Source organism: Struthio camelus, chromosome 2, assembly GCF_040807025.1.
Source record: "Struthio camelus isolate bStrCam1 chromosome 2, bStrCam1.hap1, whole genome shotgun sequence".
Classification (NCBI taxonomy): Eukaryota; Metazoa; Chordata; class Aves; order Struthioniformes; family Struthionidae; genus Struthio; species Struthio camelus.
Window position 1 is genome coordinate 145,688,493 of NC_090943.1, and position 24,124 is coordinate 145,712,616.

A 24,124-nucleotide genomic window follows, 5' to 3' on the forward strand; every position below is an offset into this window, starting at 1 on the left:
TTAAGTGAAATCTGATGACCTAATGTGACTAAAAGTATACATATTCATGTACTCCTTATAACTGCAGTTTTGCAAGATCCCCTTATAAATTAGGATGTAAAGATGAAGGTTAATTTTCCATGTAAAAACGCTGGCTTCGCAGCTGCAAAGTAGCTATGTACACTCTGTGCAGAAGCTAGAAGGAGTTTGATTTATCGAACTTAACATTAACTGTACCAATACCTAGAGTTTATATTGTGCTACCCATCTTCAAGCCACTGCATTAACTGTTGCCAGGTAATTATTAGAAGTATAAATAAAATGGAAACATCTGGCCAACAGCATTTAATTTACTCCTTTGACATTTCATTGTGACATTCAAAAGTGAATATTTCAAAAGACTGAGTGTCACAGTTTGTGTAACGCAGGAGCTATTTTCCCAGTGTTTGGATCCCAGGTACTGAGGTTATCTATTATCTATTCTTTTCTTAGACTCTTTTCTCCATGTCTTGTAGCTCTGCCAAACTGGGATAAATTTTTATGTTGATCCATTTTATTGCTTCATCAAAAAAAGTGATGCATTGTTTCTAAACATGGACTAGGGATTTTGTTTGGCCAGGATTCAATTCTGAAGGCCATTTAATTGTGATTCTTTGATGACTTTGGAAAAAATATATGGAATTTGAAACAGTGATGGTCCATTTTCCTATCTGACTAACTTTGGCCAATTGTAGGGCTTTGAAAATGGGTCTGATGCTGACCCCACTGAGACACAATAGGGATTTGCAGCCGTGTCCTCTGCAGTCTCCGTCTGCAGTGAGCAGATGTCAGCCCAGCAGTGCAGGGCCTGAGCAACCCTCTCTGCGCACTTGGTGCCCAGGGCTGGCTGCGGTGCCGTGTCCCTGAGCACAGGACTGCTTGGATGAACGGGGCCACTCCAGAGAGTTGAGACACACTTCTGCGGCCAGTGCTTCTGTACTGGCAGCCTCCTGCTCAGCATGCAGCTCCTGGAGGCTCTTTCCAGAGGCATCAGGAACAATCACTCAGTGTCATCCTGAAGCCTACTGAAAGGATCCTAGCTCCCTGTCGAAACTATAAGAATATTCAAATTATGCAATGGGCAGCGCTGGCTCCAGTTTGTTCAGGAAACTTGTCTGGGGTAAATGCTGTGCTGGCAGGCTTGTCCTCATCAGGGACCTGCTGGACTTCCTACAGCCTTCCCAGAGGTGTCTTCACCAGTGCGCCGTTGCTCCACCTCTTTACCCACTGAGGTCCTTGTAGCCAGGTAGTTTTGCTATCTTTTAAATGTAGTGTGGCTGCAAGTTTTGTGCCTTCTCCTTGGAGAGCCCCTGCTGACTTTTCAGCAGAGCATATTGGCCTCTTCTGTGTTTGAAGCCTCTTTGGTTGAGGAAATGGCTGGTCTGCCCCAGCCAGGGCTTCTTCAGTTCCCAAGAAAAACCCACAGAGCAGGCTGCCACTGGCGCAGATAATCAGGCCTCTGGGACATTTTGTTTTTGTCATTTTCTGGGCAAGCAGCCAGGCCCTGGGAATTCTTCCAAGAAAGCTGACTAGCACTGCCGTTCAACTCGATGCCCTACCTGGCCCCACACATCTGGAGCTGGGTCCATTTGGTGCTCCTGTCTGAAGTGGTCAGTGTCGAGGGCAGCTTAGAGGCCAAGATGGTCTCCCGTAGAGGGAGAACCATGAAAAGGACAGTAAGGCCTTTGTGTTGGGCTGAGACGGCGGAGGAGGGAGGGATGCATCTCGCCTGCAACGCCAGCACGGTTGGAGGAGTCCATTCGCAAGAAAAGCTTTTATGGTCCTTCCTATGTCCAATATTTGGAGGTGACGTAGGACAATGCAACCTTTGAATCACGCAGCTGGTGCTGGCTCCCCCACCTTGAGCTGATTAGCAGCTGAGCGGTGGGAACCCAGGCTCTGCAGCTTCCAAATAGCCAGGGCAGCCACATTCTCCACAGTCAGGAGCATGTTTGTCATCTGGCACAAAAAATAAAGGATCTGTTGCTCAGCATAGATTTCCAGGAATGTTGATTTGGCTGTCCTGAAGTTTTCCTCCTGTTGGCATTTCCCTCATGTTTGCAGTATGATTATTTCTCTTGCAAACTCAGATATTATGCAGAATGCGTGCCCGATATGTAAAGCCAGCAATAATGCTGTCATTTTTGGCAAGATTCATCATGTGACAAGATCAGGATCTGTGCGCTCCATGCTGCAGGTCACCCTGAGCTGAGAAAAGGCAAGCAGAAGAGCTCCTACAAACTGCCCATGTGCTTGAAACAAAAATGACAGCAGATCTAGAGTCCTGAGCTGGCAGAGTTCCTGCTGCTGCTGGTGCTGCCCAGACGGGAGGTGGTCAGAGCTGCCCCCCGCAGAGCTCTTTCATAGGACTGTAGATGCTGGAGGACCAGCAGGGACCCACATGAAAAAGTCCAGCGTGCTTCAGGAGTGGGATGTGGAGATCCATGGGCAATGCCCGTAGTGGGCTCTGGCACGTGAGGGAGGTGAGATACCAGGGGGCATGGCCAGGGCTCATGCTGACACAAAATCACTCTTAGCTAATCTTATTGAATGGGCAGTCGCCATTTGTGATCTGACTGTGTAACTTTGCTTTGAACTGACCCACACCTGCTTCGCTGGGTGCAAAGTACGGCGTAACTCTGCCTGCACCACATATGAGACCTGCTGCCTCCAGCTCTGTGTTTACATTTCGTTCATGTAACAACAGTTTTCAGCTTAAGGTGGATTAATTTTGCTCTGACAATTCTGGCATTTCATAGTTGCAGAGTGCTTGAGCATCCAACTACTACTTTAGCATGGTTTTCTGTGAGTAACTGCTGTGTGTATTTAGTAGGCTTATATTTGTATATGTGCAGACGTGCAACTTGTGCCTCCTATTGAGAGTGTAAATGTATGTGGAAGTGGAAACAATTTTCGTGATGGCTTTTTACATATCGTGGGGGAATCCTTGACGTAAACAGTGACTGCATACCTTCCTTTCTGTCTGATCCATGAGTCTTCAGGAGCCCTACTAGGCTTAAGGTTTGCCAGGGGTCCTGGAAGGCACTTCCTGAATGTATTCTCTGTGAACTTGGTCTCCGGGAGTCCCTTGGCTTTTAAAAGGCTTAAGAAAGAAAACTGAGCTGTGCTTTTACTAGAGCAAATGCAGAGCTCTTAGACAAAAGCTTTAGGTCGTGACTCATCTGGCAAGTCAAGCATCAAATCTTCCTTTGGTAACTTGCACTTTGTATCACAAGACTGTTCACTGCTTAGTGGTGAAACAAGCTATTTGTCCTTATTAAGGGTTACCAGGTGTTGTGGAAGTGTTAATGGCACAGAAGTTCACAAGATGTTCAGCTGTACAATGCCAGTCATCACTGCATAGGTATTCCACTGTGACTTTCAGACAAAAATAATTTGCTAGTTTTTAATGCTTCTGATAAATGGTACCCCATGTCATAGCAGGAGTCTACTATAACTCACCAAATAAGGAAGATGGACTCATTGAGATAGTTCAGCTCCTTTGTAAAGTATTAAAAGCATAAGGCTGGGCTACCGGGGAATTTAACCCAGACATCTGCTGAGGAAGGGATACAGCCACACACAGGCTGTCCTACAAGTCTCAGGAAGAGACAGGGTTTTGACAAGGATTGTGAAGAAAGTAACTAGTAGGGAAGCTCTTTTTGATTTGAGCGTGACAAATCTGGAGGTTCTGGCTGAGGCTGTGAAAGAGAAGGCAGTTTGGGTGTGAGTGATCAGGGAATGGTAGAGTTACTTGTTGGGAGGGAGAAGAGTAGAATTAAAAACAATGGATGAAAAATAATGTTCAACCAACTTGGAGAATCAGTAGATATAATCTCATGGGAATAAGTCTAAGGGAAAGACATATGAGTCATGAGAGAAAGACTGAGCAAAAAGTTGGCCTGCTACTCAGGGCAGAGGGAAATCTATTCCTGAGGAGGCCTGTTTAATGCACCTCTAACAGCTTTGTTATGCTTCTGTTTTCTTTAGAAAGGCCAACTATTCAGAAACATCAATAGCAGTAGCAGCAAAAAGGGAGATGAACCCAGGCTAAAACAGGAAAAGAAAGGATCAGCTGGATCTCATAAAATCATTGCTAGAATACTTGGAGAAGTGATGGATGCAAGCTTAGAGCTATCGTTACTGGATTAGGAGAGAGCATTTACTGAATATGCAGGCCATATTGTGAGATTATGAGAAGGGGGATACCATGGGACTGTGAGAAGCTGGAGAAATAAGCCAAAAGAAATAAGAAGCAATTCAGTTACGAAATACCACCTATATAAGGAAAGTCTGAAAAAAGTTGAAGCTATTTACTCAAAAGAAGTCTGAGGGAACATGATAGCCTTCTTAAAATATGTAAGAAGTTGCTGCAAAAAAGTGTATCATTCTTTATGTCTGCTCAGTTACAGCAAGAAGCAGCGGACTTGAAGTTGAAACAAGGGAGGTTTATGTTAGAGGATTCCTAATGCTTTCTAGGTGTTGGGAGATTTAGGCAACTGAACAGAGTGCCAGAGGAGACAGTGCAATAGTCTCAGCTGGAAGTTTTTGGAAACAGGTAAGCAGAGCATTATTAATCGGGAATGGTTTGTACATGCTAGGTCCTGACTTGGTGCATAGGGATGGACTAAATGATTTCTTGGGATCTGTTCCAGCCTGTTTGCTAAGATTTCTACATTGCATAAACTCCAGAGTAGGTCTGACCTAGCTGGAATGTTTTTGCCATTAAGCAAAACAAAAGGCTTATAGATGTGAATGACAAACTGTGTACTACATATTAAAGCTTTAAATAATTACGGATGGCCTTTTCACATTGTATTTATACTTTATGAATTTTATTTTAGTTCATTGCATATAAATAACAAGTTGAGAATTGCTGTCCTTAATTGAAACCATTTCTACTTTTCTATGGCAGAGATTACCATTTTTAACAGACTCTTTGTGATCCGCTCTGGCTTATTGTAGGATTTTTCTGCATTGTTGCTAGGCAGCTTCATGCATGCCAGCAGACAGACACTGCTGGGTATGTCATGGCTAATTAAAAAAACTCTATATTTTTGAGTATACAGCAGCTCAAGTTTTAACACTCACTGCTCTGGATAAAGACAATTTAATTGATACGAGGACTGATGAGACAAAATTATAGCAACTGTGCAATGTTCTAAAATAATTTGTTGTTTAGAGTCCCTTGCATCCACTGGGTGAATGAAGTGGTAAATATTTAAACATGATTTCTTGCAAGAAAACAGCACTGACCTGAACTGTTCTGCCTTTGGTTTTGTCCTGGTAGTTTCAAAGAATTAGGCATCACATTTGAATATAAGATTTGCATGGTTTCTTATAACGGAGTATTCAGCATGGAAGAATCAGGAATTTTTAAAGGGGCATAAATGCTTTCATTTCTACAATCTAGTTTGCAATTGAAAAAATGTGTGATGTTATTACCAATACCACAACAGCCATTTTTTCAGAAGACTAGCCAACAGACTGGGTAAAAATGCCTCTGCAGAATGGGCTGAGGAGTTTTTATAGCAAGGTATACTGCTGCGGGGTAATAAGAGCGAGCAGAGAAGGAGGCTTTGGCCGGGCGGTCCTTCGCTGGGCAGAGTCTGCTGCGAGCTGCACCCAGCGGGCGGATGGGCGGCAGGTTAGTGGGCCCCGATCTGTGGAAGCTCCAGCCCGAGCGCGTTTGCTGCTGCAGGTGGATGTAGCTGCCTGCTTCTGTGAACTGGCAGCACTAAGTACCTTTTCTGCTGGGGACTTGCACAGATTATCAGTGCATGCAGCTGTCAGATGTTAGAGAAGAATCTTTGTATAAATTAAATATGTTCAGGATCAGTCATGATTGCCTTGACCTCCATTTACCCTGAGGAGAGAGCACCAGAAACTTAACATTTCTCTGAAAGGGGATAGGATAAATCTTCATTTAATCTCTTAGGAAGTTATAATTTAAAAAAAAAATTTTGAATGCCAGGCTGAAGTACAGGGATTGTAGAAGCTGAGGGAATCTGACACAGACACAGAGATTTATCAGAGTTAATATATTTACTAGGTGCTTGGTTTTTCTTTTACTTTAGTGGGATTGTTTTTAATCTGGGAATGAACATATTGAAAGAAGCTTTAAACTGCTGCTGCAACTAGACAAGAATTAGATTTGCAGGGATCTTGGTGGAAACTTTTGAACTCTTTACAGATGTCCTTAACATAAGGTAGGTGAAAGAGCCTTGCACAGAAGAGGAAGCCACCTTCTTCTCCTCTTCTTCTTTTGAACCTTATGTTACTAGTTCAGTTTTCTTTGCTTTATCCCTCCCTCCATGAACGTAGCATATTTCTTCTTTTAACCCGTTCATATAAAGCACAGTTCTGAAGGAGACAAGGAGGCTTGTCACAATCTTGGGGCATTCAGTCTTTGAGCCTGACGGTTCTTCCAGTAAGGGAAGACTGGATTGGCAACCTTTTTTTCCTGAATAACGAAGATTTTTTTTGCTGCTGTGTCTGATACTGGCTACTCAGAGAAGAAAGTTTCGCTGAATGTGTGTTGAAACAGAAAATCACTGTTGAAACACACATTTTGTTGGTTTCTCTAGACTCTCTGATGCTTTTGAAAAATAGGCTTTATGTGCCCCATATCCTTAAACAGGCGGTACAATCACTCCCAAAGCCTAGATCCTGGAGGTGCAACCAGCTGAGCTGCTTGAGACACAGGCTGAGATTGAGTGTACGAGCGATGACAGATGTGAGGAAGCTGAGTGTGGTGAAGTTCCTGATAAAGATATGATGGCTTATCGAGAAATAGAAATAGTCACAAGCAGTGCGGCGAGGGATTCAGGTATCTTTTAGCAAAAAAAAAAAAAAGAAAAAAAAAAAGAAAGGATATATCCTTGATAAATCAGTGCTATTTTGGAGCAATGGTCTGTGTCAGTCAGCTGTCGGTTAGGAGGCAGGAATCCTCTCCTTCTGCCCTCTGCGCTGCTATAAATACAGCAAGCGCACAGCAATGCTTGTGCCTCTGAGGGTGGAGGCGTTTATCCTGAGAGGCCACTGAATAATTTAGAAGCCATTGAATGCTGTAGGAGAGGGATTATATTAGCAATACTTGAGCAACACTCTGCATGCAGTGAGACCTTCAGTATTTAACATAAAATGACTGTGCTGGCTAGAGCCACGCGGGAGCCACCCCTCCTTTTATAAAACGCGGTAGCAAGGCATGATTTGGCAGCACCGGGGATGAGGATGACAAAATGGGGCCAAAGGAGAAGCTCTTTCAGAAAGTATAGTCTCTGCCGGGGGGGAAGTTTGGGCTATTTTCTGTGCCACACACTATTTCACACAATAGACATGGTGGGGGAAGGAGATGAGGATGGAGTAGAAAGGTGCAATAGAAAAAAACTGCACTGGTTCAGGACAGGGGGGGTGGGTGTGGGTGTTGAACTGTCTGAAGTGCTGAGCATGTATTACTCCTGTTGTCATGATCAGAATTTACTTCTATTCACTGTTTTTAACATTTGTGTAGAAAAATGTTGGTATGATGGCACATTCCATCTTCTGTGTTCCTACAAACATAGCTCATCTACCTCCACTAACGCAGATTATCTGCTTCGTGTTTATATCACATGTTCCTTCAGATTCTTCTTAAAATGGCATCTACTATTGCTTTATAGTATCTCTCTCCCCCCCTAAGTATCTCTTCTTGCTCCTCTTGTTGTTCCAAAAGAAAAAAAGCAAAACAGCCCCATTTTATGCTGAGATTATTGACTCTAAATTACCGCAAAACTGCTATGTCAGATACGAGGCTTATATCTAGGTGTTGGAGACTGGTTTCTTGACATTCATCTCAAAGGCACTGGGAATTTTTCATGTGGAAGGGTTTCTTAAATAAATGTGTAAATCCTTTTAGTATTAAAATACTGAAGAAAGTGCTCCCAAGTTCATTTTTAGCAGAGTCTCTGAAGAGCTAAATCTCCTGACAGTGATCTTTCACATCCATTCAGCATGTCAGTCTGTAATATTTTGGCACTGCAGTGATTTTCCTCAATTCTATTGCCTCAGTTCTGCATAATACACAGCCTAGAGCTACTCTTTAGACAATGCTTTTGAAAGAGAGTAGACAGACTATATTCACCCTCTAAGAAGGGACCCCAGAAATGATGCTGATTTCAGCAGCGCTGCCTGTTAGATGCGAGTAGCTGCACACAGTGCCAGCATGGCCCCTGAGCGCTACCGTAACGCAAATAAGAAGAAGGAACATTAGACACACAATTGCTGCCAGCCAAAACATGATTTTGCATACCTTTGAGAGTGAAATAGATCCAGAAGTGAAACCCTGTTACTGAAGGAGTGTTTGCTATCCTTAAAATTTCAGCAAGAGGCAAAAAACAATTTGATTAAGTTAGGACAGCATTCAATTACAAGAGGAAATCTGTCCAGAAGCAAAGTTTGGCAATGCTCAGTATATTTATTTAACATTAATGTCTGTTGCAACTTTCACTGTATAATGAAGGATGGGTTCAATTGCTTTCTGACTTCTTGTGAAAAAAGATGCAATTGGATTTTTTTCTTAAACACTCTGGCAACAACACATATATTGTGTTATACATCACTAGTGCAGTAAATTATTCATATGTATTTCATTTTGATCAAGACAGTGATTTGCCAAAATGGTAGATCAACTCACATTTTATGTGCATGCCTGCAGATATTGGGATCCATCAAACGGTGTTATTTACGTGAATAGATAGGTACATCTCCAGCCGTTACCACATACTGCGGTATAGATCTGTTCACTTGCAGCTGTGGAAATGCACTGAATTTAAACCTAAACTTGTCTGCTAGGGTTTTAATGTGAAATAGCATAATGGTGTGTTGAAGGCTGGTTCAACAAGGTGGTGGTCTGGGCTACTCCTCTGAATGGGGACCCTAGGGAGTACCCAAGCGTTTGGTCTTTGATGGCTTGTGAAGCAAGGCAGAAGTGATCATCATTTAAATAGCATACGTATACGTCCATCAGAAACTTATATCTTGTAGATGTGAGTGAATATTTAAAAACTGTACCATAATATTTCTTTGCAATAGTATGTTTAAGATCAGACATCAGAGCTCAATTTTCTATAATTACACAGATTTATGGAGCTGTCATCAGCATGTCAAGACAGCTAGGAAACAGAGCTTGGCTTTTTAATTCTAAAAAAAAGTCTTTCAAGGATAATGTTACTTTTAATATTTAAAAAGAAACAGAACATAGCCATTGTAGATAGTTATACCTTTGCAAATAGGCAGGTGGGATGTACTATTTACAACTTTGCTGAGTTGCAACTGGATAAGCAGAAGCCTGTGCATGCTATGCATTAAAAAATCACTGCAAAATTTTGTGGCTATCGTCACAGAATCACAGAATCGTTTAGGTTGGAAGGGACCTCTGGAGATCATCTAGTCCAACCTCCCTGCTCAAGCAGGGTCACCTAGAGCATATTGCCCAGGATCACATCCAGACAGGTTTTGAATATCTCCAGGGAAGGAGACTCCACCACCTCTCTGGGCAACCTGTTCCAATGCTCTGTCACCCTCACAGTGAAGAAGTTTTTTCTCAGGTTTAGGTGGAACTTCCTGTGGTTCAGTTTCTGCCCATTGCCTCTTGTCCTGTTGCTGGGCACCACGGAGAAGAGGCTGGCCTCATCCTCTTGACACTCCCCCTTCAGATACTTGTACACGTTGATGAGATCGCCTCTCAATCTTCTCTTCTCCAGGCTGAACAGGCCAGCTCTCGCAGTCTTTCTTCATAGGAGAGGTGCTCCAGCCCTCTAATCATCTTGGTAGCCCTCCGCTGGACTCTCTCCAGGAGTGCCATGTCTCTCTTGTACTGGGGAGCCCAGAACTGGACACAGTACTCCAGGTGAGGCCTCACCAGGGCTGAATAGAGGGGCAGGATCACCTCCCTCGACCTGCTGGCAACACTCTGCCTAATGCAGCCCAGGAGACCATTGGCCTTCTTGGCCACAAGGGCACACTGCTGGCTCATGTTTAACTTGTTGTCCACCAGCACTCCCAGGTCCTTCTCGGCAGAGCTACTTTCCAACAGGTCAACCCCCAGCCTGTACTGGTGCATGGGGTTATTTCTCCCTAGGTGCAGGACCTTGCACTTGCCTTTGTTGAACTTCCTGAGGTTCCTCTCCGCCCACCTCTCCAGCCTGTCCAGGTCCCTCTGAATGGCAGCACAGTCTTCTGGTGTGTTAGCCTCTCCCCCCAGTTTAGTATCATCAGCAAACTTGCTGAGGGTGCACTCTGTCCCTTCCTCCAGGTCATTGATGAATATACTGAACAAGACTGGGCCCAGGACTGACCCCTGGGGGACACCACTAGCCACAGGCCTCCAACTTGACTCTGCGCCATTCACCACAACCCTCTGAGCTCGGCCATCCAGCCAGTTCTCAATCCACCTCACCGTCCACTCATCTAGCCCACACTTCCTGAGCTTACCTAGGAGGATGTGATGGGAGACAGTGTCCAAAGCCTTGCTGAAGTCCAGGGAGACAACATCCACTGCTCTGCCCTCATCTACCCAGCCAGTCATTCCGTCATAGAAGGCTATCCGATTGGTCAAGCATGATTTCCCTTTGGTGAATCCATGCTGACTACTCCTGATCACCTTCTTGTCCTCCACATGCTTAGTGATGACCTCCAGGATGAGCTGTTCCATCACCTTTCCAGGGATGGAGGTGAGGCTGACAGGCCTGTAGTTTCCTGGCTCCTCCTTCTTGCCCTTTTTGAAGACTGGCGTGACATTGGCTTTCTTCCAGTCCTCAGGCACCTCTCCTGATCTCCAGGACCTTTCCAAGAGGATGGAGAGTGGCCTAGCGATAACATCTGCCAGCTCCCTCAGCACTCGTGGGTGCATCCCATCGGGGCCCATGGATTTGTGGATGTCAAGTTTGGACAAAAGATCTCTAACCCGATCCTCCTCAACCAAGGGAGAGTCTTCCTTTCTCCAGCCTTCCTCTCTTGTCTCCAAGGTCTGGAATTCCTCAGGACTGGCCTTAGCAGTGAAGACGGAAGCAAAGAAGGCATTCAATAACTCTGCCTTCTCTATATCCTTCGTCACCAGGGCACCCACACCATTCAGCAGTGGGCCCACATTTTCCCTAGTCTTCCTTTTGCTATTGATGCATTTGAAGAACTCCTTCTTGTTGTCCTTGACATCCCTTGCCAGATTTAATTCCAGCTGGGCCTTAGCCTTCCTTGTCGCATCCCTGCACGCTCTGACAACGTCCCTGTATTCCTCCCAAGTGGCCTGTCCCCTTTTCCACATTCTGTACACTTCCTTCTTCTGCTGGAGTTTTGCCAGGAGTTCCTTGCTCATCCATGCAGGTCTCCTGCCCGCTTTGCTGGACTTCTTCCTCAGAGGGATGCACTGATCCTGAGCCTGGAGGAAGTGACGCTTGAATATGAACCAGCTCTCTTGGACCCCTCTTCCTTCTAGGGCCCTACCCCATGAGATTCCCCTAAGTAGGTCCCTGAAGAGGCCAAAGTCAGCTCTCCTGAAGTCCAGCGTTGCAATCCTACTCATTGCCCTGCTCCCTCCTCGCAGGATCCTGAACTCCTCCATCTCATGGTCACTGCAGCCAAGGCTGCCCCCAACCTTCACATCTCCAGCTAGACCTTCTTTGTTCGTTAGTACAAGGTCTAGCATTGCACCTCTCCTCATTGGCGTCTCCACCACCTGGGTCAAGAAATTATCATCAATGCTTTGCAGGAACCTCTTTGACTGTTTGTGCCTAGCTGTGCTGTCTTCCCAACAGATGTCAGGGTGGTTGAAGTCTCCCATGAGAACCAGGGCCTGTGATCGTGAGGCTTCTTCCAGCTGTCTGTAGAAGGCCTCATCGATGACTTCCTCCTGATCAGGTGGCCTGTAGTAAACCCCCACAACAGTGTCACCCAGGTTACCCTGCCCTTTAATCCTTACCCATAGGCTCTCAACTTGCTCTTCATCCACCCTGAGGCAGAACTCCACACATTCTAGTTGCTCCCTCACATAAAGAGCAACTCCACCACCTCGCCTTCCTGGCCTGTCTTTCCTAAAAAGCACGTAGCCATCCATGACAGCATCCCAGTCATGTGAACTATCCCACCATGTTTCTGTAACTGCAATGAGATCATGGCCCTGCGACCGCACACAGATCTCTAACTCTTCCTGCTTATTCCCCATGCTGCGTGCATTGGTATACAGGCATTTGAGAGAGCCAGTCAAGCACGCAGGCTTCCCAGAAGAGGTGCAAGAGGATCCTCCATAGCCACGTTGCATGCTGTCTCCCCTGGCTGTATGCACCCGCTGGAGGCATCCTGACTTGAGCGGTGTTTTACTGACTCCCCTGCCACTATACCACTCCCCTTCCCCCATCTTGCCTAGCTTAAAGCCCTCCGTACCAGGCTGGCCAATCTGTTGGCAAAGACGCGCGTGCCCCGCTTGGTAAGGTGGATCCCATCTCTCCCCATCAGCTGTTGATCTTCAAACAGGGTCCCATGGTCATAGAAACCAAAGCCCTGTTGCCAACACCAGTGGCGCAGCCAGTTGTTCACTTGGAAAACTCGTCTACTCCTCCTCCTGTCCTTTCCCCTCACAGTCAAGATTGAGGAGAAAACAACCTGGGCTCCCAGACCCTTCACCACCATTCCCAGAGCTCTGAAGTCCCGTTTGATGGTTTCCAGTTTGCCTTTCGTGTCGTTAGCGCCCACATGGAAGATCAGCAGAGGGTAGTAGTCCGATGCATGGACAAGCCTTGGCAGTCTTTCCACGACATCTCTTATTCGAGCCCCTGGCAGGCAGCAAACCTCTCTGGACAAGAGATCAGGTCGGCAGATAGGTGCCTCTGTCCCCTGCAGCAGGGAGTCACCCACAACAATCACTCTCTGCTTCTTCCGGGGGTTCCTGCACGGCACAGGGTCTGCCAGGCCAGTTGCCTCCCTTGGAGCCATGCCCAGCTGCTCCTCGGCTTGGAGGGTGCTAAACTTGTTCTTCAAGGGTAAGTCTTGAGGAGGAGCAAGAGCCTTTCTCCTTCTACGAGAGGTCACCAGCTTCCAGCCCTCTTCAACAGCGTTATGATGCACCTTTACACACGGTGCTGAGCCCTCTGACACCTCCGCTGCAGTGGGGGCAGGGGACTCCCGGAGCTGAACAATCTCCGAGAACACCCTGTCAATCTCCCGCTCATCCTCTCAGATGCTACGCAGCCTACTAACCTCCTCCTGTAACTCCTTTATCTGGTGACGCAATTGGTCAACCACAGCACACCTCACACAGGAGAGCTGTCTGTCAGCTGTCTGCTCTGGTATTACGCACTCCCATCTCTGAAAACTCAGCTGTGTATGTACCTGTGAAACCTACACTGTACCCATCCTCCTTCATGTCCACTGATGTGGAAATTAATGATGGAGAGTATAATGGGAATTATGGCAAAACTGAGACTCTGCAGATGCAACTGGTCAACCACAGCACACCTCACACAGGAGAGCTGTCTGTCAGCCCAGGCCTCGCGGAGAGGCCCCAGGCACTGCCTGCAGCCTGACACCTGTAGAGCTGCATCTGCTGTCTGAGGGTCTGTCTGGGTTGAGGCCTCAGACACAGCCGATGCAGCACCTCCCGCAGCCACTGGGGAACGTGCTCTGCGGCGTGTCATGACCATGCCCCGGGGAAGGACACACCACTGTGCAAAATGGAGAGATGCCTTCTTTGCCTTCTGGCGCCCTTCTGCGCAAACTGCTGCTCAAACTGCTGCGCAAACTGCTGCGTCTGTTCGCTGCGCTCTCATACATCATCATCATAAAATGGGAGTCAGTCTCCTCTTATATGCTTACCTCTGTTTCCATTTGGTGATAGCATCAGTAGGAGGATGAATGTTAGAGCTAATAAGGAATTCTCCACTAAATTGGTATTTTTACTTATTTTCAAAAAATGTTTTTGTCACATCAATAAGCACTTTGAGGAGGATCTGATTTTTTTGCCCCTCATTTTTTGTATTTTGTGGGGAGGATCATACTATTTGGCAGGATAGTGTTTGCTCCACATTGAAACAGTTCAGCTCATTGACTTGGGTCAAATGGGGAAAAAAAATAATCTATCCAGAGTGCCGCAGTGCCTGGTAGGGGTTGTAATTTGCATCTGATACACCCCTTCTTTCCTATTGTCAATGCTTCTTGGATGTTGGTATCTGCCACTTAGGAATTTTCATTGCAGCCTCTTCCTTCTTCCTCTTGTTTCTCAATGGCTATTTTGGTAGTATTTAAAGAACAGGGGGAACCCGTGCACATGAAATGCATCCCAGGAAGAACATCTCTGTGAAAAGTTATAGCAGATGGAGTTCTTTAGCTGAGTATAGTAGATTAGCTGTGTTGAGTTATGGAATTTGTATCCCCAAGTGATAGAAAGCATTTGGGTCCTTAATGATGGTGATGTGAGGAGAAAAAAAAGAAGAAATTGTATGAAAACTTTTGGTTCAAAAGGTTTCAAAGAGTGGCAGGGGTGTGAAGAAAAGTGGCAGCAGTCTCTTTTACTCTTCCTTCTCTCCCCCTTTCCGGCCTGTTTAATGTTGTTACGTGCTTCTCCCCACTTCTGGGATGGGAGATGCAATGAGAGATGGATTTGGAAGTGCTGAGACCACCTCTCTGTCCATCAGCCCATACCCGAAAGCTACAAGTCCACCAGTTCCAGCATGCCTCACCCACTGTCCTCTTGGGACATTCAAACGTACCAGTCCTCTCTGCAAAGCAGTTTTGCTTTGCCCCAGCACACTACAGGGGAGGATGTTGCTAGCTACTGAAGAGCCAGGAGGGCACGAGGTCCCTTCCAGGCCTCCTTCTTCCCCACTACCCACCCAAATGCTGTCATCACTGGGGCAGAATAAAAAAAAAATTCAGGAGTGGAGGTGGTGCTGCAGACTAGCAGGTATTAGGCTGAAGGCCCCGGTATTGCAAGAACGTCAGTGCCCCATTGTTTGGTACTGACTGGTATCATGTCTCTGCAGAGTCTCAGTTTTGCCATAATTCCCATTATACTCTCCATCATTAATTTCCACATCAGTGGACATGAAGGAGGATGGGTACAGTGTAGGTTTCACAGGTACATACACAGCTGAGTTTTCAGAGATGGGAGTGCGTAATACCAGAGCAGACAGCTGACAGATATGCTAGCACTGAAGCAATTAAAGAAATCTTTCCGGTTATTTATCTTGCTGCTTTCTGTCCAACTTTTTCTCACTACTTATTATACCACACTCTGTGCAGGTTCCTGTCTTGGAGACAGAGCTGTTAGAAATAATAGCTTTCATGAAAAGAGTTGGAGGAAGATGCTTTAGGAGAAGAAAAGCAGAGTAGGAGAGAAGTGTAGAGAAGACAGGGCAGGGGTGAACGAAACGGAAGAGAGATGAGCTGAGATAAGAAGGGACAGAAAAATAGTTCTAGCACCATAGAAACATTGGTGTGTGCCTATTGTTGTGAACTGCAGTAATGCTAACTACTTAAATGCTCAGAGAAGATGTAACTATGATCCAGAGACTTTTAAGTTCACTAATATTATAGTCAAGGGCTCCCATATAATTCATCCAAGCAAAGCTCCTTAGGAGAAAGTAATTAAAGAGAGGAAATGAGAGAGCTTACAGTAACATGTTAGTACAAGGAGATATATTAAGAAAGTATTTAATTAAGGGAGTGCTGTTTACAATGTAAATAAGGTATTTTAAAAGTACACTTGTTTGCAAATGTACCAATGTAGTATTTAGTAATGGTGTCAGTGAATGTTCCAATTTTTTTTACTTTGGTCAGCAGAGTGATTTAAAAAACGCACTTGTGGGTAAGTGGAAGCTTTGTATTTGTGTGGGAGATCGTATACAGCCATATTCCCATCATGTATTTAGGTACCTGTATTTTCACATCCTGGGTACTGCAGACTGCTTGGTGAGTACTGTTTTCAGATCACTGCCACGCAGGGAGGCCCTCAGCTCCTGCTGTTGAGTACCTGGGTGATCTTTTGCAAGTTGATTAGGGCTGGCTTTTCAAAATTAACCTTGAATTCTAACTGCTAGATGTCGGATGACACCATCTATTTTTTCAGAAATGTTGAGGCTTCATGCCATGATTTGTAGCCCCAATAAGAGCCATGAGATCTGAAGTGACTGTTGAACTGAAATCCAGCTGAAGTCAGTAGCTGTAGAAGGTTTTCACAGCCCTGAAGGTTAATATCAGTCTTTTAAGAGTGGTTCCCAAATTTGGAGCTAGTTCATAAAAACCAAAACAAAACCCAAACCCTCCAGAAATAATCTTAGCTTCCCTGCATTTGAGCTGCCTCCCCTGTTCACGATCTACTTGGGGATTATGGTGGAGTTTTATTCATTAACGTTCATTAGTTATCTCCCAACACTTAGGAGAGAAAGTGTCTTTTTGCCAAACAATACAATACACAGGAAACAATTTAATTACCCCGTTGCTGTATCCTACAGGAAGATTATATAGCTCTTGTTACATATACTCGCTTTCTCACGGTCGTGAATGGAGGTCATTAAACAGAAGTCAGTACTGAGGTCTCAGATTGTCTTTAACATTCCACATCAAGGTCCTGACATTATATCCTAGTATCCTGGTCTATGTCTAATTTGGGTGATGCAATTTTCCTTAGCGAAAATTCCCTATGTAGTTTCAGTGGAATACTGCATTCCTTATTTCTCACTATTTTTTAGCATGTAGTGTAAGAGATGCTGCAGTCCCTTGATATTCATTGGCAGTATAAAGGTGGTGGGAGGAAGACCGATTTATTTCTAATAAGGCCTAATGTAGTATTTAAATTAAAAAAAACCTTGCAGATTATAGCATGTTAATTTATAAAAACATACATGATTCTCGGCTTCCTATAAGAAAAGGGCTGTAGGAAATGTGTTAAGATGACAGGTACTTTTTCAACAAGTAAATAAACTGATTCAAATAGGTCACTTATGCAAGGAAGGAATTAGACTTTGGAAGCACATTTCTTCTAATTGTGAGTTGTGTAATGATATGTAACCAGTGCATCTTTTCTTTTCTGAAAGTACACGAGGCTTAGAAAGAAGTACTGCACTTGTACGAGCTTGTATAGCTTTATAAAAGAACACACTGCTGATGTGATTCCTCTCTACATGCTATTTCTTCCTGGAGGATGTTTGCAGCTACCACCTTTCCAGTGAATTTTTTTCTCTTTTGCTTATTATTAATATGCTAGTGATTGAATTAAACAAACCTGAGTGAAGCAAGCTGCTGTTTCTAGATATAGAAGCATGGCTAGAGGTATCTCTAGTAATTGTTTTGTATATGGTTACCATGGAAACTTCTCTATGAGTCTTAATTTGGCTTAATTGGTCTATGAAATTTCATAGAGGACATGTCAGGATGCAATGTATCCTTTCGCTGTAGATCTCGATTGCTTTCTCTTGCAGCTTGGCCAGGGCCAGGCCAGGCCAGCTGGGCAGGTGAATCTATGGGTCTGCATCAGCGACATGGCTGGACGTGGCCGGATGCTTGCATGGCTGTGGCGCGGCTCACGCCGGGGCCAAAGCTGAGTGCAAACGCAGCTCCCTGGAGAAGTGGGTGCAGGCCCCCAGCGGGTCCCATCACAGCTCCTTCTCACGCAGCTCTGTCCCAGCAGCACGATCCCAGGTTGCTGCTGCGCCACATCAGAGCTGCTGCAGAGCCCTGACATGCTGCTGCTTTCACCTGTGCAAGGGCTGAAACCCACACGTGGTGTCAGCAGACGCTCTTGCACCAATAGGTTTTTAAAACCCTCACGATCTGCTCACATGAAAGTTTTCCATCCTTTCCTCCCTTCTCTCCCCTGTGGAAAAAAAAGAGTTGGCTACGGCCATAGGCAGTTAAAACAAATCAGATCTGAGCTTTGGGGAGAGCCAGCTGGTCACCTTTTGGAAGGAGTGGATCAGTGATGGATCTGGAGGTGGCTGGATTTCCTAGAAGGGAAAGATCTGGATTGAGAGGGAGAAGGAAAGGAGGAAGAAACTGGGGCAGGAAAGTGGAAATAAACTGACTGCAAAGGAAGGAGGGGAGAGACTCCTTAGAGGATTTGCCTGAAGCCCCGAGACAACTGAGCCGGTGAGGGACTGTGCTTGGAGGGTCAGGTCCAGATGTATCTATTCCATCCACTTCTGTCACTGATGTGCATTCTTTGGACTGAAGTAGTGGGTGATTCGTGATTGGATCCAAGCTGTGTGTGACGGTCTGACTTCCTGGAGATGTTTCCAGAAGACACGAACCGTAAATTCTGTGAATATGCTGGGCAGCCTGTGAGATGTTTCTGCAGCCTGGGGGTATCACTGCTGGACTGCGGGTTGTCATTGCAGCGGGGCTGAGAGGATCTGTCTTTGCAAAAGGGTAAGAGATAAATAAATAGTCTGTCTTTAGGCAGTACCAAGGGCTTCCCCAAAACAAGAGAAGGAGGAACTTAGCATTTTAGGACTGGAGTATTTTGATGAACAATGGATTCATTATTTTGGAGCTGCCCCCCTCCGCAAGAAAACCATGGAAAATGTAATTCTTTTCCAATGTAAAGAGATTCTTTTTTCTCCCTGTTTTTGCAACAGAAGGAAAACCTGAAAAGAGATAGATTGCTTTGGGGCAGTGTGAACCACTTCACTGAACCCAAAATTAGAGTCTCTGTTTCCCTTTTGAATAATCTGTCCCCTTATAACAATTTAAAAGTCATTTTGAGTGGAAATTGCCATTTTGAACTGAATCAGATTAACGTTATAAATAATGAAAGGAAACATTTTATCTTAGAAATGCTGAAATGAAAATTTCTGACGCTCAACATTTTGGGGTGATTAAACTGTTTGTTAGACTCTTGCTTTTTCTTTTCTCTTACCCCTAATTTCCTTTACAGTCATATGAAATCTTTCTACCTGGCTCTAACTGAGGCTGTAATACATTGGTCTTTGGAGCCCGAATAGTGGAGATCATATGACAAAAGTATTTTTGTTTCTCATTTGCTACTGACTGCAAAGGACCAAACAGCTGGAGTTCCTAATATTAGGTGAAATTTGGTTCCTGCTTATGTTACTGTGTTGTTACTCTATATTTACATTGCTTACATGATTTTAAAATTTGAGCTTTTAAAATCGTGCTTGGATCTTTCTGTCTTCAACAGAGAAGGAGAAAAATCAGGTGGAGGTGGTGCTATTAGTGTACAAAGTACATTAAGAAGTAGTGAAGAACTACAGTAAGAAGTATTTCCAAGTACAAGCAGGGAGAATTTGGCAGTAAGATGGTGCTGAAATACTTTGGCGCCATATACAAAAACAGAAGAAAGAAATAAAGACTCCCAAGACTGTAGGAGTGAGGGTGAAAGTTTCTAGGGATTACTGGCAAATTTTTTGCATTAAGAGAATGAGTAATCCATCCAAAGTGGACTTGATCATTGATTAATTGGGAAAGAATGGTTTTATGGCTAAATAGAAGGTGCCATGAGTTTTGTGATCTCAGCTAAATAGCTTTATCTCTCTGTGTCCCATATTTCCTTTGTACTCAAGAGAGAATTCACAGAAACTTTATAATCACCATATCAGAGATAATATTTTTCTTCTTTGAAGAAACACTGTGGAACTTGATTAACCATTTTCTAAATAGCTTTGAGAGTAGAGGGGAAGAGTTGTTATGAAAAGATTTTCAAAATGACTATTGGCTTTAAGAGATCTTATGGCTTCATTTTTCCGAATGTTGCTCTATAAGGAAGTTCAAGTTGGGCGCTTGAAATCATTAGCCTTGATTCTTGAATGGCTGCTAAATATTGTTATAAGCATTATAAAGCTATTATCTGCTTCCTACTTACAAATTAATTCTAGAAAATGCCCAAAGATGTGAGCTGGGATAATGATGGCCAGAAATGAAATTCATTGTGGTAAGTTTATCATATCTAAAAAAGTAAATTTGGAATCAATACAAAATCCTAGTAAGTATGCTGCAATTGGAAAAGCAGGTGTGGTAGAGGCAGAGGAGCATTTAGACACCTTCTGGATGTAGAAAGGATAAAAGAAAGTAGCAGTCATGCTGCTGAGATCTTCCCAAAGATACTCAGATAAAAGTGAACCAGAAAAGGTGGCGCAGAAGGGTGAGGGAAACGAAAAGAAGATAAACACTCTGTTAAGGCTTTTGGAAGAGAAAAGAGCTGCATAAGGATTGCAAGAAAAAAAGAAGAGAGCCAGCAGGAAAGAGTGGGATGCCTTCACCTACAGGCTGCTTCAGAGCTGGCAGAGCAGTACTGCTCCAGTCGGCCTCCTCAGGGCAGGTCTGTAAAGTGGGCTCAGGGTACGTCCTTCCTTTATCTGAGAGGGGGAAGAAGGTTGGAACAGACCATAGTTGATAAAGTGAACTAGGAAAATTACCCAGCCCTGGGAAAAAAAAAGCTTTCAACGCTTTGTCTGCATCTCTGGGAGCATGCACCCCATGGGGACAATGAGGTGATTAACTACAGACCTGTAGCAATGTTAATATTAATAAAGAAAAAGAAGAACCATCTCGAGAAATTCTCTGACATAATAGCACTGATTTCAGTCCAGGTCAAATACTGGGGAGACAGAGGGGGAAAGTAGGAAACCACTTTGTGAACAGCAATAGAATCATCATTTATTAGCAAGCTAGTTTTATTAGAGCAGGTCCTACCGCAGAAATGAGTCTGTTGTGGGTTATTTTTGGCAGAACGAAGAGGATGGCACTACAACTGTGGCTGCCCCCTTGAGCTAGCGCAGTGCTCTGGGCGCAGGAGGAGCGAGCGCAGATCTCCTCTCCCGTGCCACCAGCAGCACGGCTGCACGCGGGCCAGCAGCAGCTCCCGCCCGCGAGGAGGAGCGGCCGAGCAGCCCGCTCCGGCGGCTTCTGCGAGGGCGAGCACGCGCGAGCCAGGAGCAGGCTGCACCAGCAGCACCAGCTGCAGCTGGGCGGTCTGACGGACAGTTATTGAGAGAATTAAGATTTGCTGAGTTTGGCCCAACAAGCAGCGGCGGTGCCTCCCGCCAACTAGCCACAGCTCGCGCAGGCAGCTGCCTGCGTCTGTGCGCGCGGTGCCAGAGCTCAGCGGCAGGCCGTCCCGGGCAGAGGCAATTGCTGGATTCTGTGGATTTGTCAGTGTCTCTGGAACTGGACTCACTTGTTCAAATCCATCCTTAGGATAAATCCACTAGCCTCAACTGAGTTAGCTAAGAGCTTAACTTGGCTGGGCATGTGAGGGAATCTTGCTTGCAGAAGTAATAATAATGGCTTTTATAAGAGCAGTTTGCAGCTTCATGTTGATTGGAAATTGGCTGAGAAATTGTAAACAACGTGTAGTGATTAACACCAATGAATCAGGCTGCAAGGAATGGCCAAAGGGACTGCAGTCTGATCTTCCTTTCTATCTTTAATCATAATTCAAAACATTTGTATGATTACAAAGTCAAATTTTCACGTGACAGACAGTAGGTATTGCATTCCCCTACTAATGAAATAATAAGACTAAAAGGTGGGCTAAAAATTAAATAGAATTCACTTCTGAAAACTGCAAACTGGCATCTGGAGAGAACCGTTTGAAAAACTTATTTTGGAAGAGGGAAGAAACTTTGCAATGAGTCAAACATCAAACATCAAACACCTCCTTACAGGGACAACAGGACAGTGAATTAGACAGGAGTCTGCAAGCCAGTAGTGACCTGTATGATTTCAGAGTACTACATACATACACGTTTATACTGCATACAGAAACAAGTTCACTTTCTCTGCAGGGCTCTTATAGGCCTGTTGTGCAAATACAGGTGGATGGACTTTGTTTTAGGTATCAGAACTTCCTTGGTAACTGCTGGTTAGCTGAATATGAAGTCTATCACCCATAGCACCTCTGGTCTGAAGAACTTCAGATGAAATAAAGACAAAATCTGGCAGAACTTTGTCTAAATTGTGGTGAGCTGCTAGGGAATCCAGTGCATCCTCGTCTCTCTCTCTTGGCAGTCAGCATGTTTCCAGGCTCTGTGCCTAGAAACGAGACAGATCTGGATGTGCTCACCCCTATTTGGGCCTCCCAGGGCTTCCATGATCACTGCACTGAGCTCTGGCTGTCCTCAGACAGGTTTTTGAGGCACTAGGACATGTAATCCGCCCTGAAGCAAGAAATATCACTGTTCCGGCGATCTGCAGTTCTATGGGAGGAAGCTGCACTAAGGCTGGAGTCCTGCCTCTAGCTGGGTGCTCCTCGGCCTTCCTCAGATCTTTTCCTAAAACATCTGGCGACCCTTAACCTTCTCTCACAGGGCTTCCAGGCTCCCCAACATGGGTTTTGGTTTTGAGACTGACCATACTACGATGTGCCTCCAACATCTGCATGTGTTGGCCAAGTCCTCCCTTCAGACTGTCATGAGTTGTGGATCCCAGCACTGCTAGACTATGGCACCTGCTTACTGCAGTGCATGGCTCCCAAATAGCTTCCAAGGGCTTTTTCAGAATTTCCAATACAAAGGAAATTTTTAGCCCAAATTAAAAAAAAAAACAGCAACATTTTATGAATTGGAAAAAACACCATATTGGTGAGCTCCCAATGGAACCATCATTTGGCCTTGGACGCCTCATTACTTGGGAGATGCTGACAAGCTAGCATAGGACTTTTGCTGTAAGAGTGATCAAACACTGGAGCAGGTTGTCCAGAGAGGCTATGCAGTCTCCAGCCTTGGATGTATTCAAAACTTGACCGGATACGGTCCTGGCAACCTCTTCTAGGTGACCTCCTTTGAGCGGGGGTGTTGGACTAGACAGTCTCCAGAGGTCCGTTATAACCCCAACTGTTCTGTGATTCAGGAGCATCAGTAACAGGACCGATTTCTGTAGCAGGACTAAAAGCATCTCTTCGACCACTGGTTTTATCTGCATGCTCAAGGGTGGAAGTTAGTGGCAATTCTCTGGTTAGAGAGGTAGGGAAAGAGAGCATGATGGTATGTTTTCTCTCCTGCCAGCAGTCAAAGGAGCAAATTCTGCAACATATTTCTTCCTGTGTTGGGCCATAATTCCCTGCCTTTCCCACTTCAAAACATAGATGGTGGAAGTATGCCAGGTCTGAGTGTGGGCTGCACACAAACTCATTGCGCCAAAGGTTGAACTGTAGAAGACTGAATGTTGAATGAGAAATTATGTGCATATATAAAAATATATATACATTTAATTATAAAGCCATGCATGGTGACAGGCTGCATTCAAGTGTATAAGTCTTATCCTGATTTTCTTGTTATGGTGCATCCAGAGCACATTAAAAATGTGTAGTAAGTGATAATGCATCAGTGCAGTGCTCCTTTGTATTTGCTGGATGCGTGGATGATACCAATGCTCTTTGGCTGACTGGCTTTCCTCAGCTGCAGAGAAGACGGTTTGGATTGGAGCAGGAAAAAATGTCTCCTTACAAGTGTGAGGGCTGTAGCAGAGTTATGCTACCGGGACGGTGAGCGGGTGTTTCTTGGCATGCTTACAGACAAATTGTGTGGCCCTAGCCATAGGTAAACCATGACAACCTGTTACACAATTCTGAATGAACGTATCTGAGGAATGACTTGCCAGAGGTCAACATTAAAATGGAAAGTAAAGGGTACAAATGGCAGAAATCCAAAATCTCATTCCAAACACTGGTTGCCTGGGACGGCGTGGAAGCTTATCCTCTGGGCCAGATTTCTCCATGATTGTCTGTTCCTGTGTTTTCTCTAGACATCCAGTACCAGGCTTGTGACTCAATGTGGCAGTGCAGCACACACTTCACGTCCCCTTCTTTCTTCCTCTCTTTTTCTCCTCCCCCTCCCCAGTGTGAGATCCGTATCTAGCTTTCCTTGTCTTTGCAATAGATGAAAATCCACAGCCATGTGCAAATACAGTCTATGCAGCAGTGATATAAAGTCATAGCAATTATCCAGCCCTGAGAGGAGGTCTCAGTTATTGAATGTTGTTGGCAAAGGAGGGAGATAGAACTGACGATGTAAGGGCAAGTATTTCCTTTGTTAAAATGCGTCTTAGGAACATTAATCTTACTGTTTGCGTTCCTTGTGCTCGCCTCGTAGTGCAGTTTCATTGGTAAGTTGCATGAACTGGT

The 24,124-nt window shown here is 44.9% G+C and overlaps 1 protein-coding gene across 2 annotated transcripts in view; it reads left to right on the top strand.

Moving 5' to 3' along the window:
• The window catches only part of NCALD (neurocalcin delta), a 247,899-nt gene that overhangs the window by 47,119 nt on the left and 176,656 nt on the right, over window positions 1–24,124 (top strand). The gene's annotated exons all lie outside the window — the stretch shown is intronic.